Genomic DNA, 13,805 nt, shown 5'->3' on the forward strand with positions numbered 1-13,805 from the left:
CAAGGGGTTTTGAAAAGGCTTTTTAGTTTTAAGGTTCTCCGTGGGGATTCTTCCCGCGGGTTTCCTAGTGTCACTTTGCAAAAATTCCCGATTTTTTTGCTTGACTGTTACCTCCGGAGAACCGACGACGACGGTGACCGGCGTCAAGAGACCGGCTCCATCGGGTTCATCCCCGCCACTTCTTCATTATCTGACTCGGTGTCAGATAGAAGCACCGGATCAGCTGTGGAGGCCACCTTCTCCTTCCCTTTCCCGCCGGTAGCCTTCTTCTTCCGCACTAGCGGAGGACCATCTGCGGATTCCTCAGAAGAAGACAGGATGTAAGGAATTCCAGCAGCGGGTACAGCATTGAGGGGTTGAGGATAGAATATCGCCTTACCTGGCCGCCGGTGGCTCAGGATCTCTTGGCCCGGCGGATAGACCTCCACAAACCGATCCGCCATTTGTTCCAGGATGGGCAACTCGTTCTCGTCTAGAGCACGAGTACCCATCCGCGCGGGACCGTCAGCTTCCCGCGGGTACAGGAGCGACTCCAAGTTGTTCCCCTCTGAAAGAAAATAAACAGTTAGAAGATAAACTCGTATGAGCAAAGAGAAACGGAGCATACCGTAAGGGATAGAGTTCGAACCGTATTCGAGGACGATTGGAACCTTTTGCGCGTCAGCCTCTTTCCACACTCGGCTCATCCCCAACATCACCATCCCGGACTCCGGAAACCGGAAAACCGGAGATTGGACCCGGGATATCTTTGCAAACCATTCCGCCTCCTGGTAGTTTGTGGCGTGGTGGCTCGGAATGGCTTGGCCATTTTTAAACTTCATGGCAATGGGGACGGCGCGAGCAGAAATGTAGAAGAACTCCCGCTTCCACGATCGGAGACTGCGCTCTGTCGCGCAAATCTTCAAACCCTTGATTCGGGTTGTCAGGGTGTACCACCCCTGGATGCACCTCAAAGTATAGAAGGTCATCAGGCGGTCCACGTAGGGTTCAACACCCAATATCCGGCACACCCACTCGAAGTGGCGAATCTTCGCGATCGCCATTGGGTGCAGCTCGGTCAGATGAACACCGTGCCTTTCGAGGACACGGTAAACAAACTTTGTCAATGGGAACCTAAGGTTCCCATAAACAAAGAATGCAGCATATACCCCGATCTTGCCACTGGGGGCATCGTACACGGTCTGATGAGGTTCAGGAAACTCAGGCTCGAGAGGATCGAGCATGAACTTCCTAACAACATACCGGTACTGATCGCCGGGCAGAGCACACTGGCACTCACCAGCAGTACTCTTGTCATCGGCCGAAGACTCAAGATCACGAGAAGACATTGTGCAGAAAAAAGAAAGCGATTTCGGGAAAATGCTAGCCTGAAAAGGGGAGTATTTGCCGGAAATCGCTAAAGAAGAAGAAGAGAAGGGTGAAAGTGTGGATTGCAAACAGCCCTCTCCCCCTTTATATACTAATCGCAATTAATGCGATGAATTTAATGCGGAGGAGAGAGAAATCGAAGGTGCAATGAAACTATGACACGTGGCATAAAGCAGGCTGGCAACAGCTGTTGACAGGACGTGTGCCAGTAATTTCGCGGCCACGCGCCCGAAAAATCGCGCCCACGCGCCTGAAAAAGAGACTGGAATGACCATATAATGTCGCGTCACCATAACTTCCTGCACGTCCTGACACAGTCAGAAGAAACCGTCGCACGACGTTTCAGACGTTTGGACTGTTCCTATCTTTCTACCAACTCTTCGAATTTTGAAATTCAAAATTCAAAAAAGATTCAAAAGTAAGCGGGAAAACACCCCTTACCTTGGCAAACAAGTAACCATAAGACAGGTGCGGGTACAGTGTTAAGGCAAAACCCTTCACATACCTAGCACCCGCAGGGAATTGAAGCCAAGAATACCTTGGCAACCAAGTAACTATAAGACATGTGCGGGTACAGTGTTAAGGCAAAACCCTTCACATACCTAGCACCCGCAGAGAATTGAAACCAAGAAGGATCTTCTAGGCAATGCTTGCGGATAGAGGAATAACATCCCCGCATAACGGGAACGTCGAGAATTATATTGTTTGAAACTCCGTAATGGAATTGGTGGTCTTAGCATAATTGATCACTATGTTAAAAACCACCAGAACCTCATGGAGACTATATACAAGTGAGACTCAACGCTCCTGCCTTGCGAGAAGGTTACATACCTACCCGCATCATACCTAAAGATCAAGCAAAAAAATCGGGAATTTTTGCAAAGTGACACTAGGAAACCCGCGGGAAGAATCCCCACGGAGAACCTTAAAACTAAAAAGCCTTTTCAAAACCCCTTGCTCAAAGTCCAAAAGTTCACCTCACTTTATTAAACATTCATGAGAAGAACATTGGACTGGGGGGACTTGAAGAGGTAGGTCCCAGCAGAGCCCAGTTGGTCCCGCAAGACTCACCTTGAACAGGGACGTCTGCGCAAAGGCCATCTGCTTCCGCAGGACCCACCATGCTCAGAGAACCTTACGCGCAGTACGCAAGCTGTACACGCAGGGAAAGCCTCCCAATGGTGAAGTACCCCGCCTGTTCCCGCAGTTGCGGATACAAGCCATCAGGGAAGGCTACCCGCAGACAGCAGGGCTACACGCACAAGACAATAGATACTTCAGTAGTCACACGAAGGAATGAGCAAGACGGGAACGATCCCGCCAAAATGAGCCAGTCCGTATGATTCTGAAAGATCTTCTGTACTATACCTACCAAGGTATGGATAGGACAGACAATCTGACCAGAACAGCCCATGAGCCAATCACAGGGTGACAGCTCACCGACAACAGTACGAGGAGGAGCACCCTCTAGTACTGTTTGTCACTATTAGCCGCTGCCTACTCACCAACCCTTACTGTAGGGCATGCGCAGCCTACAGTTGGTGAAATAGTGTTACTGTTGGCCGTAACCTATTCACCAACCAGCATGGCCTGCGTATAATCCACAGTAGGTAGGACGTGCATAATCTGCAGTTGGAGGAATAGTGCAGCCGACATAGTTACTGTTGGCCGTAACCTATCCACCAACCAGTATGGCCTGTGCATAGTCCACTGTTGGTAGAACAGGAATACTATTCAGCCGGCTATACCTTCTAACCTACCTTCGGCTATAAATACTCCAACATCTTGGAATGGTAAGATCATCTGATATCCAGTTATCTAGCAATCTCTTAATATACACTTATATTCAGAGCAATCTAGTCTGATTCTCACGCCGGAGGGTGGTCACAAGGAGGAACCCCCCCCCCCTTCTCAGTGACGAGCTTACGGTGTTTGTTTTGCAGGTCTCCTGAAGAACAGCCTTCTCAGTCAGATCTCATCCGTGGGAAACATTACTTAACCCCCCAGATTATCTATAATCTGTCCAGATTATCTATAATCTGTCCAGGGTTCACTTAGTGTTTCTTCAAAGACCTTAAGGCTTTGGGGGTATTTGTGTACCTGTACAGGGTAACACGGAGAGTCAACTCTCCAGTGGCTGGGCTACAATGGAATTGACGGGAAAAGGGTGAGGTTATCGTAGAGTTGGTGGCTCTAATAGATACCCAAAATCCAACAACGCTTAGGTAGAGGTTACCGTAGGGTGGGTGACTAATAGGTAACCGAAACCAGACGAGCGGCTTAAAAATCTATAACTGTGGCCTTGAAATAAATTTAGTGCCAAACTTATTTATATATTAAAACATTTATAATTTATCGTTTATTAATTATAAACTTAGAACTCACCAGCTTTTGCTGACTTGTTTTAGCATGTATTTCAGGATAAGAGAAGTGAGTGTCGTAGAAGACATCAAGTGGCTATTTGACACGACCAGTATTTGACACATAGAACTCGGATAGGCAGAGCCTTATTCAAGTTTGTTGTATAATCTTAAAACTTCCGCTGTGGTTATCAATAAAAAGGCTCTGTTTTTGTGTAAATCCAAAATTTTTGTCGCGCCTTGATTTTGGGGTGTTACAAACGGTATGGTTAAGAAACTCAGAACCACCATCCGATTGAAATACTTTAATTTTTCGTGAGCATTGGGTTTCCACAAACCGAATGAAAGCAGTTAAAATCGGATAGAAACCTGTTTTGGACTTCAAGGGATAAAGCCATGTGAACCGCGAGTAGTCATCCACAAAGAAAACATAATATAAATAACCATCCACAGAACGAATAGGTGCCGGACACCATTGATCACAATGTATTAGATCTGATCAATGTATTAGATCTAACGGATGCGTACACCGTTTAGGACTGACTTCAAAAGGCAATTTATGACATTTAGAAAGTTGACATGATATGCAAATAATAAGTTTAGGCGACAAGGAAGTAACATGTAAAGCACCCGACTTGTGCAATAAAGAAATAATGTCAAAAGACACGTGACCAAGGCGATTATGCCATAGTTAACAAGGAAGTAACATGTAAAGCACCCGACTTGTGCAACAAAGAAATAATGTCAAAAGACACGTGACCAAGGCGATTATGCCATAGTTAACAAGGAAGTAACATGTAAAGCACCCGACTTGTGCAACAAAGAAATAATGTCAAAAGACAAGTTACCAAGGCGATTATGCCATAGTTCATAAGAAGCTTTATTTAAAACACCATGTTTGGCAGCAAGGGCTAGAGGTCCATCTTTAAGTACGTAAAGTCCATTTTCACATCGTCCTTTAGCGAGCACCGGTGGCTCTTGCGAAACCTGAATAGTAAAGGGTTGAGATAATAACACATCTACAGGAAGGTCGTTTGTTAACTTGCTAATGGAAAGTAATTTTTTTGTGAGATGTGGAACAAGTAAAACATCATGTACGAAGGTCGTTTGTTAACTTGCTAATGGAAAGTAATTTTTTTGTGAGATGTGGAACAAGTAAAACATCATGTACGGGCAGATTTTTAGCAATATAAGAGGTGCCCGTATGTGAGACAGAAAGAGAATGACCGTTACCAAAGGTAACATGCATATTACCTTGATAGGGAGCCACATGATGGAGATTATTACGCATATTACCTTGATAGGGACCACATGATGGAGATTATTAAGATCAGGAGTCATATGGGTCGTCGCTCCCGAATCAACATTCCAATCAGGAGTGTTTAGAGTAACATTACACTGAGCATGAAAGGCCTTTGCAAGTTGCTCGTCTGTCAGAGTTGCACAGGCGATGAAAGTGTAGGTTGGACAGTTAGAGCCATAATGTCCATATGTACGACATAGTTGACAGTGAGGTTGTCTACGGCCTGACCTGCGACCCATAGACGAGTTGCGTGAACCATTGCCACCACGATTAGATTTATAACCATGACCACGCTTTTGTGAAGAAGACGGTCGTGTTATCTGAGCATTAAAAGCAGCAGCTGGTGCAGAAGAGCCGTGGAGAGACCGGAGAAACAACTCATGACTTTCCGCCTGAGAAAGGAGATCTCGAAAAGGCGGTGGTGGTTTGGCAGATTTAACAGCCGTTGAGAACATTTCAAAAGATGGACCCAGAGCACATAAGAACCAATGAAGCTTTTCTGATTCAACAACATGTTGGCCTATAGCAGCTAACTGATCACACAAAACTTTAAATTGACGACCAAATTCTGCAACTGAGGATGTACCTTTAGTTAATTGACGAAAAGAGTCACGCAATACGTGAACCCGCTCAATAGAGGAGTTGCAATAAGCAGTCTCGAGAGCATCCCAAGATTTGTTTAGCAGTGATGAGACCTAAGTTTTCTCCGGCAGCTTCTTCAGAAAGAGAAGAATTGAGAAGAACAATTGTCTTTTTATCCAGATCTAGCCAAATGGGAAGTTCTGGATTGGGAATCAGTTTGTTGTCAACGAGTATAGTAGATGGTGGCTGTGGAGAAGAACCATCAATATGGGAGATAAGTCTTTGATATGTGAACAGAGGAGTGATATGGTTTCTCCAAACAAGATAATTAGTGGATGAAAGTTTGGTAGGAATTAAGTGGAGTGGGTGTTAACGGAAAGAGAATTATCGGTGGTTTGGGAGGCCATGAAGAAGATGATCAGATGTAGGGTAAATGAAGAGAAGAACGACGATGAAGAAAAATTTGGTTAAAAGATGTACGGCTGATACCATGTACAAATCTTATTCAATAAGGGTTGTTTAACGTATATTATTTGCAGAGATTATATAATACAAAGTTACAAAAATTACTCCTTCAATTAAAGAGTTTAACAAAAATATGAGATACACAATTAATTACATAATATTAGCTAATATTATCTAATATTATCTTATAATATTTACTTTTAGAATCACCACACATAATAATTGTTGCTTAAGGAACACACTTGTAGCAAGTAATTTAGTATACTAAGGGTTAGTAATGTTTGTATTTAGGGTTGTTTGTCCACAATAAAATAAAAAACAAGTTCACTTATATCGGGCGGTTTGTCCAGAGTGATGTAGCCCACCGTATTCAAGCTAGTTGGTGCACATTTATAGAAGCCACAAGGGTATTGTGCGACAAAACCCAAACAAAACGAAAGGATGTATTTTAAAGAGTTGTAGTTTGACTTGCGCTATGTTATATGGAGCTGATTGTTGGGTTATCAACATAACACTAGCACAAAAGCTATAGGTAGTAGAAATGAGGATGTTAGGTGGAGGTGTGAGTACTCAAGGATGGACCATATAAAAAATGAAGGATTTCAAGAAAAAAATGGGTTGAAAGGTGTGATGAGATGGTTTTGGCACTTGAAGAGGAGATAGATGAGAACTCCAATAAAAACCATGGAAATTCTCACAGTGGAGGGAGGAGCAGGCGTGGACCCAAACAAGCAAGGGATCATTGAATTAGGCAAAAGATTTGTTAGTACTTTTACCTCTTTAAGGACATGACTGAGAATTAATTGAGGTTTTGTAGACTTTGGATAAGAGCAGTCTATACATTTGAATTGGGCCTTTGTTTTACCTACACTTTTGTTTGCCATATTCTTATCCTTAGCAATATTGTTTTGAATTAGGCCTTTGTTTTACCTACACTTTTGTTTGCCATATTCTTATCCTTAGCAATATTTTCTTGGCATATAGATTTGTTAGGAAAGTGTATATTTATTTTTAATATATTTGAAAGTGCTTGTAAGTGAAGGAGAGAGAAAGATAATGATAAAGATGTAAAAAAATATTATTTAATTATATATGAAAGAAAAAATATAATATTTTTTACTGTAGTTATATAGATAGATATAGAGAAGCTACCAGGAATGCTTTATAAGAGCATTTCTCAGCAGCTTATCTAAAAAAATTGTGAGATAAATCTCTAAAATTTGTTAGAGGATTGTAAGTTTTTGTGAGTAGATGAGAGAAATTTTTAAAGAAATGAGTAAATTTGGAGGGACATTGTTCATCCTCTATTTAATTTTTAATCTATTTGAAAATGGTTGTGAGTGGAGGAGAGATACAAAATATTTATATGTAAAAAAATATTATTTAATTGTATATGAGAGAGAAAAGTAGTGTTTTTAGTGTAATTATATAGATAGAGATATAGAAGTTGTCGGGAATGCCCTAATATGTTCAACTTTAATGATAGGGAAAATTACTACTATCATTATATATTAGAGCATCCCAACCCATTTCTTAAATTTATGTGATGAGAGTTTGTAAATTATAGGGTGGAGTTTTGAGTGGTTGTGATGTAAATTATAGGGTGAAGAGAGAAAAGGTAATGGTTCTTTGTAAAATTTGGAGAAACTTTGTTTGTCCCTATTTATTTTTTAATATTTGTTGAATTGGTTGTAAGTAAAGGAGATATAAAACTGTAATGATAAATGTATAAAAAATATTATTTAATTGGACAGTAGAAAGAAATATAGTGTTTTATAGTGTAATTATAGAGGTAAGGATGGAGGAGAGAATGCTCTTAGTTTTTGTATTGGGGTTGAGTTATTCTATAAAGGTCAACAAATATGATAAATGTAAGAAATCGTAATTAATTGACATGTATTAATTAGGGACCCAAGAGAAAACAGTATAAAAATAATAATACATATTTTATCTCTCCATATACAAGTCGCATGTCATTCCCCCTATCATATCAAAAAATTTAAAACTTTTTCATATAATATATTTTTTACAAAAAAATCACAATAATAACAAACGGTTTTTTATCTTTAATATGAGTATGAATTTATATAAAATTTAAAACAAAAATTATATCATTGTGTCTTTTTGTTTGTCATTGTGTGTGTGTGTGTGTGTTTGTGTCTTTCAAATCATCATTGTAATTTTTTTAAAAATATTAATAACATCATTGTGTATTAATATTTAAATATAATGATAACATACAACAAATTATCCGATATATAAAACACAATGATGAATACATATTACACTACCTAAAACATAAAACATAAAACACAATGGTGAATACATAACATAATGACCTAAAACATAAACATAATGATGAATACATATAACACAATGACCTAAAACGTAAAATACAACGGTGCATAAATATTACACAATGACATGAACGTAATACTTTTTTTTCTCAAATTAAGTGAACGTCGCAAGTCAATCCCGAACAAAAAGCATTGAACATATTACACAATTAATAAAACACAATGATAAGTAGAAATACAAATGATGAGCACAAAAACACAATAACGAACAAAAAGACACAATGAATTAATATTTGTTTTAATTATTATAAATATGTATGCAGACCCGGCTCCGAGAACGGTTAAATTTTTTTGGGCTGAAGGCAAAAAAATTTTTGGGCCTAAATAAAAAGGGGTAGCTTGTTGGGTTTAAACAATTTAATTTTTAAATGAACCTTAATTTTTTGGGCATTATGATTTGATTGTGTAAAAAACATTTTATTTTTGCAAAAAATATGGTTAAAATGTCTCAAGTGAGGTTTGAACGCACAACCTTTTGGTTGAAAGTCATACCCTTTTGCCACTAAACCAAGCCAGTGACCGTGTAATTAAGTTTAAACATTATATATACATATTGTTTTTCATAAAAATATATAAAACTTTTTAAAAAAAATCCGGGCCTATTGGGGTGTCGGGCCGGGGTCCGTCGACCACCCGGTCCTCCATTATAGCCGGCCCTGTATGTATGCCAAATGAAAAACACAGTGACCAAATTCTATAACACAATATATGAACCCACTATTTTTTATTTTTATATAACAATATGATACTCATATTAAAAATAAAAAAAGATTGTTTTGTTGTGAATTTTTTAAAAAGAATGTTGTATGAAAAAATTATGAACGTTTTAAAATGATGAAATTAACACGTGTCTTTCTTTTTGAGAGAAAAAGTCCACAAAAGTGAGTTATTATTTTTATGTCATTCCTTTCAATTTTTTCCTCTTAAATTAATCTATGTCATTCAAATATAAGATTAATGAATTAAATTCTTTTTCACCCTTCTTATTTTTGTTGTCATTTGTATTTTAACTTTATCCTTTATATTGTTATTGATTTGATTCCGTTAGCCACATTTTATGTTATCCAGATTAGTGTTAATGTAAACATTGAAAAATAAAGGTTCTTGGAGCCATGGTCTTGTGGGCGTAGCCTTTTTTTCCATGGAATAGGAAATGTTTGTCTTCATCACACCCTCTTTGGACCCACAAACAAATTTTCTATAGTGAGATTTTACAGGTTACGTTTGTTTATTTATAAGGGGTAATATGTACGAACATTATACACAGTGGCGAGGATTGGACGAAATGCATAATTAAAAAAATCATAAGTCTTGCAGCCTATTCTGTTGTTTCTAGTTTTAGTATAGGCCACACAAGAACAGTTGCTCCAACATATTATTTGGCAATCATATAAGTTATAGCTTTCATCGTATACATATACATCTTCAAAATTAGAAAAATAGTAGTCGTAGCGTCTTGGGGATCCAAAGCGATAATCTTTCCTGCATTTTAATTTTTCAAACTGATCTTCAGCACAGCCAGGAGGATGATTAATGAAGCGGCAGTGGACACTTAAGCTCAGTGGTGAACCCTTAAGCTGACCATCTTGCAGCATCCTCAGAGCTGGATTTGAATCGTATGTTCTCGTTAAATATGTGAAGGATTTCTCGCCATCATTAGAAACATAATCAAAGCGGACATCTGGGCCGGAAGATTGTAGATCGGTATTTTTGAATTCACCTTTCGTCCAAGGTCCACTTGTCCAGTGGACGTTCCCCTGCCTCAGAATGACCTGCTGCCCTGTGCCATTAACAGGGGCGTAGCCAGCCTTTGGGGAATGGGTTCGGCCGAACCCGTACAAAATTTTGTTTTAGTGTTATATATTAGTGTATTTTGACATCGAACCCGTAGAAATTTCAACAGCGAACCCGTAGAAAACCCAAATATAAGTGGTAAACAGTCGGCCTTTTGTCCCTAAAAAATTTTCGAACCCGTTGGAAAAAATTTCTAGCTACGCCACTGGCCATTAAGTTCTACTGCTAATGTAAATAAACCATCAGACGGCAGTTCATCGTTCCGCCAAGAAGTCAGGGACCATCTGTGCCCAGTCTTGAGATTAATCCCCAATTTCATTCCAGGTAGAAGCATGTCTGTTGGGTAATCAAAGCTTTGCCATATAACCTGCTTAACGGACCCATCTGGATGCAGTTCTCGAAGCATCAAATTCCCTGAATCCAGCAGTTTAACACTTGCTTTGCGTGTTACAAGTGGCATTGAATTAAAGAGATCAAGAACAGTGCCTCTACCAGATAAGATGCTGAGCTTTCCATTACCATCTATGACGAGCTTGCCGTATATATCCTTGATCGGATTGTTTCTGTTTGCTACCCAAACTGCCATATTACTCAATTCGTTAGATGCCTTATTATTTTGGTAGTAGTCATATCTGATTTGTTCTTTATTGTAGAATACCCCTAGATAAGGATTCACCATAGTGCCAAAGCTAAGAACTTCAAACAGAAGACCTTGTTTGATGAAATCAGTTCGCCCCAGTCCTTGAGCTCGTCACCTTGACGTAAGGTATCCGTATCTGTTTCAGAATAACAAGGAATATTGCTGAATAAAAAGCTTATTAGAGTAATGAAGAGGATTATACTTTGGTATGCCATTGTACGTTTCAGGGTACACAAAGTATCTGGGTTGAGAACTGATATTATCAAAATGCTTGGCAACTTCTCTCTTGACTCAAAACTTCAACACCGTATGTTTTACGTTACATTTAGTCAGCAACTCAGCATAAATAATCATATCATAATTCATAATGGGCCTTGCTTTTCTTTCCATTTAAACGTCCACAGTTAATGCTTTACTTTACACTTGGTCAACAGACACCCTTTAATTTAATAAAGAGGCTTATTAAATCGCATCCAAATAAACCCGAATTTCTATTTTGAATTTAAATTTAAATATATCAAACGATTCAAGTTGAATAATATCCTCATTGCAAGTGTTCAAACATTCATTTTTGAATTTTAAGGGATAAAAGTGTCTTTTCATCAACACATTGGACATAACAAGTGATTTGGTATTATATAATTACACTATTACCCCTTTATCTTTGCATTCTTTTTATAAATTTAACCAGCATTTACATTTCAACCCCATCATCTTTCTCTACATATTCCTCATATCTATTTCTTTTATTATTTCTTGTATATCCTTGAGTATATTGTATTTTTAAAAAAAATTCAAACATACGGTTACAAAGCTCTTATTTTTATCTACACTTTGATATAAATTTTATTCAAAACCGATGTGCAGATTATATCATACAAGTCATAGTTGCATCAATTTACAAGTATTTAAAGCACAAAAGTTTTAACTTGTAGTTCTAATTTTAATATAATTACAGTTTTGTTCTCTTAACTTTACTCAACTTTATTCCTAGTCTTCCTAAGAAACTACTTATTTTTAAGATAACTCTCCCCTATATATATATATATATAGGGGTGAGTTAACGTACAATAATAGCTTATCGTACATTACATACGCGACTTCCTGCACCACCGATTCTAATTGAAATTAAAACTGCTTAGTGACATAATTGTAATTAACCTAAAAATACTTAACGCATACCCATCAAAGTCCACCATCCCTAAAAATACTTAACCGATTCTAAATGTTCTAATACATTCAAAGAAAGATCTGGGTGTTCAAAAAAGTATTGAAGTTCTGATAAAGTTTAAAAGTTCTAAGAAGTTCTGGGTGTTCAAACTGGTAAAGTTAAGAAGTTATAAGAAGTTCTGGGTGTTCAAAACTGATAAAGTTTAGAAGTTCTAGGAAGTTCTGGGTGTTCAGAACTTCTAAAACTAACAAAAAAAAATTAAACACCTGTAAACATGAAATTGAACATTGAAATCACTTCATATAATCTCATAATCATCAAACAATCGTCAATCGACCGTTAATTTGATCATTGATTCGATCATATGAACAAAAAATGGAACGTCTGCAACTGGGTTTACTCAAAACTCAAAATTGATTAATTGAAACTTTAAATTGATGATTAATTGGACCAATCTCAAAGTTTAATTGATCAATTAGTTCAACAAATTCAATTTTAATTGGTCAATTTTATCAACTGACCTGTGAAAAAGCCGTGACGAGGAAGATGGTGTTCACGACGGTACCGTCGACGGTCGCGACGGTAGATGCAATCATTGGACGGTGACGGTGAAGGCATACGGAATCGATGGAGCAGTGTAGCAGAGGATCAGAATAGTCGCATGTTTTTTGAAAATCGATGGTGAAGAAACTCACGTACGTAATGTACGATAAAGGATTTCCGTATTCCATCCTTTACCTATATATATATATATAAATACATACATAAAAATGGATAAATTATTAGATAAATAAAAAAATTATAAAGTTAAATGGTTATATAACTGACATTTAAAGAGAGATTAATAATTATACGATGAATTAAAATGAAGTTAAGTTTAGATTAAACTCAAATCACAAAGAAATTATGTAGACTGAAACATAAATTTTGAATTGGAGAATCATAATATATATTTTTACATTTGTTAATGTATATAAACTTTTAAATAATTTTATAAATACTAAATAAGATAATAAAGTAAAATAAATAAGTACTTTCTCTTATTAAATCAATAAACGAGACAAATCACTCATTTTCTATTATTATTATTATTATTTTACATTTTTTTAATAATTAAGTTTGAAATGACTAAGGAAAATTACGGTACTTAATGTACCTAAGCTAGCTTACAAAACAAAAGAAAAACTCAAAATAGTAAATATCTTATTTCCATCATCCTCACTTCCATTGTTTTACCGCTGCAACGACTCTTGGCGAAAATAAATTCCGATGACCTTTTTAGATCAATCTTTTTTCCTTCTCTACTTTTCAATATTTTATGAGTGTCGGAGTTGAAATTTCACAGGGGTCGATCAATCATCTATATATATATATAACACTATAATTTTTTTTCCACAAGGGTTAACTGACCCCTGTAGCTATACCATAGATCAGCCTCTTGTCCTTGTTGTCTTAATTCTTTCTATTTTCACAAACAATACATGTTAGCTCTTGCTCAGGTTCATATTTGGTCTGTAGCATCATATGCATGTAGCTCCAATATGGACTTCTCCCTTCTATCTACCTATCTAATCTAATCTAACAATACTAATAAAGAAAATAATGAGGATGATGTGGCAATCTCACATTCATTCTTGGCCTAATCTTTATTCTCATTCATCTTACTTATTCATGGGTTATGTAGCAAAATCATATTGACAAATGGGTTGTAATTTCCTTTATAACTCACTAATCTATCATCTCATTCATCCTAACTATCCATTGG

Source organism: Bidens hawaiensis, unplaced genomic scaffold (assembly GCF_021521415.1).
Source record: "Bidens hawaiensis isolate Kalapana, Puna unplaced genomic scaffold, B.hawaiensis_p1.1 tig00019438_1, whole genome shotgun sequence".
In the NCBI taxonomy this organism is placed as follows: Eukaryota; Viridiplantae; Streptophyta; class Magnoliopsida; order Asterales; family Asteraceae; genus Bidens; species Bidens hawaiensis.